Here is a 3,163-nt window from a genome sequence, read left to right as displayed (position 1 = left end):
ATTACTTTGACTTTAGGAAGTCCTTTTTAATCTATAATGAAGTATAGTTTTTCGTAATATTGTAATTAGTATGTTTTATTTCTTTATTTAGTAATATTAGAATGATTTGATTTTAATAGATTACAAAGTTAATTGATATTTTTATTTAGAAATAAAGCTTAAGTATGTTATGATATTTAAGAATAGATGTAAATAATATTGAAATCTTAATCTGAGTTTAATGGTGGATGAAAGGTTATTTTAATCAGATGATATCTTTTAGTACAACAGTTTCAAAATAATTAGACCTCAAATTATAATTGTTATTCAATTAATTTAAGGGTATTAATCCTTGTTTCTATTTTAATCATTATTTTTATCCTTTAAAGTAAAGGAAATATCAATGTGTTAAAACTTTCATTAATTAAATTTGGATTTTTTTAAATTAATTAACCGACTAAACTATGAAAGTTTTAATTTTGATGATCTAATCATACCTATTGATTTTAAACTCAACCTTATCAAACTTAGAGCATTTCTAATTTTTAATTATTATTCAAAAAAAATGTGTGTGTTTTTTTTCCCTCATAGTCTGGGCATGACATTGACAACCCTTAATTATTTTTTTGATCTGAGCGAAAACCCAATTCCAACTTTTCTCTAACTTGTTCAAGAAAATCTCATTGTACGCTCTTATTAATAGGGAAGTTGAATCATGTTTTTAGCACATGGCAGTGAAGGGTTTTGAGAAAATGGGGGAGTTACAGGATTACCCTTTCCAACAAAGGAAAATTGCCCACTAGAAAGTTATTGCTGAAAATGGGTTCCTCTTTCCCATGGTTCTATTACCCCTTGATGTGAGTGATGAGGGAAACACTTTGAAATCCTTTCTCCATGCCATTCAGAATAACAAAGAGTGGATCAAAAATCATCTCAAGAAGGTGGGAGCATTGCTTTTCAGAGGATTTCCTCTTAAATTTGCATCAGATTTCAATGGAGTTATGGAGGCATTTGGTTGCGAAGAGAAGGCATATGTGGGAGCAGCTTCAAGAAGAAGGATTGAAGGAAGAGTTTTTACAGAAAATGGAGCTCCTCTTCACAAGCCCATCAAATTCCACCATGAGATGGCTATGGTATGTTTTTTGGTGATTAACATACTAGTTTAATTACAAAATCAAATTTATACTTGTGAGGTCTTCTATTTTTCAGATAGTCAAGTTGTTTTAGTAGTGAGAAAATAGACCCTATTTTTTCTCACCTTTAGTTAAAATGATTGGAAAATAGCACAGGATTATATGTGTTATATGCTTCTAAGTATAGTTGCTTCTTTCTATTGATGATGTAGTATGAAGACTTTCCCAACAAATTAGCTTTTTATTGTGAAATTGCTCCACTAGATGGAGGGTAAACTGCGATCTTATTAAGTAACAAGATTACTAAGAGAATGGAGGAGAGGTATCCGAAATTTGTAAGAAAAATAAAAAAAGAAGGGTTGATTTATTCGGCCAATATTCCTGCAGAGGATGATCCTAAAAATTTGTTAAGAGGTTGGAAACCTTGTACAATACCAAGGATAAGGAAGAAGCAGAAAGAAAGTAAGAATTACATTGAATTTTTGTATTCCACATAGGTTTTTGAGATGATTTTATCAAAAACTAATGCAATGCATGTTTTTAGATTTTTTTGTAGGGATAGAGATTCTGGAATAAAATTTTTAGGGGTGAGTTGGTGATGAAAAACACAATAGCTCTAATACCAGTCTGATAGATGTAACATAGAATAACACAATATGCTACCATACAATAAAATATATTATATTTCCTTCATTGTTATGTCCATATCAATTACATTACATGATGTCTCTAATTATAGAGGTCTTAGATCATATTTGGAAACCTCTAAATTAACCGACAAAACACAAATAGACTTTTCTAGAATTATCTACAACTTCCAGAACTTTACCTAACCCTATCCATCAATTTCTAGAATCTTGTATTATGATTTTACATTTAATTTGAGGGAAAATTACACATTCCAACAGTTGGGATGGAAACAATATGCTCTTTTAGATAGAAGTAATTGCTTCAATCAGAATAGTAGATGGGGATAAGAAAGGTTTTTTCAATATCTTACCTCTAAATGATCGGGTCCCTAGCCCTTTCTTTAGGAGATAGATCTATGATTCCCAAAGACGTCATTAAATCATGCCAACAAATTGCTGAGGAGGAGGTTGTTGATGTGAAATGGGAAGTTGGTGATGTGGTTATGTTGGACAACATATTTGTAATGAATGCAAGGAGGCCTTCTAAACCACCTAGGAGAATACTTGCTGCCTTCTGCAAGTAATGCTATTCATAAAACATTTTTTGTGTTGCTTGTGTTGTTATAGATGGTAGACTCTTAGAAAACTATCATGATTATTTCTATTATCTTGGGTTTCTTTGGGCATGAATAAACTTTGAACCTATATGTATGTCAAGCCAATGGTTTTTTCAGATTGCAGGCAACGCCAATAAGATAGTGTTATTTAGATTGTATAGTTTGTAAACAATTATGTAAGTGTGGAGGGAGGATCCATCAAGTTAATTAAAATAGATAGTCTCACAAATTAATGGTTACTATTCTATAGACTATTTGTGTCCAAATGTTTTTATTGCAGCAATTATATTAGTGTTCTTAAAAACATTATTATGATGTTTTGTCTTAGATTAAAAGTTTATTGTTGAGTATGTATATGATTGTTGAAGTTATATATTTCATTTCTTATTTTAAATGAGATGTGAAATGATATATGTATTGTATAATAATTATGTAAAATTGAATTGTACTTTTTAAATGAATAGAGCTTGTATGTTTTAAAAATAAAATGTTTCCAACATTTATGATTCTTAAGAAATGGTGATATCAGTATTTGTACTATGCTTTTTCAATTATTTTTCAAATCAATACAAGTGCCACCTGACTTAGTACTTACAATGGTTTATCTTCGGGAAGGTAGTTTGCTACCTTTTATGGAAGGAATGGAAAAACATGATAAGCACATCTTGATGAAACTCTTCAACTCTTGGAATGAAAGGAAATTGAACATCAATGGGATGACATTTAAAATCATAGAAGAGGTTATTGCTAGGGTTGGAGGGTTTTCCCTAGGGGGCAAGAATTGGTGCAAGAAGGCCAGAGTGAA

General features: G+C 30.6%; 1 pseudogene; it reads left to right on the top strand.

The window, feature by feature from the left end:
* The first annotated feature begins 731 nt into the window (after positions 1 to 731).
* Positions 732 to 2,325, top strand: LOC149541330 (clavaminate synthase-like protein At3g21360; annotated as a pseudogene).
* Positions 2,326 to 3,163: the final 838 nt, after the last annotated feature.

The sequence above is a fragment of the Cupressus sempervirens genome, chromosome 8 (genome assembly GCF_028749045.1).
Source record: "Cupressus sempervirens isolate cs-2001-9-10 chromosome 8, ASM2874904v1, whole genome shotgun sequence".
NCBI classification, from domain to species: Eukaryota; Viridiplantae; Streptophyta; class Pinopsida; order Cupressales; family Cupressaceae; genus Cupressus; species Cupressus sempervirens.
Note: the sequence above shows the minus strand (reverse complement) of the source record. Positions and strands in the feature narration are given on the sequence as shown.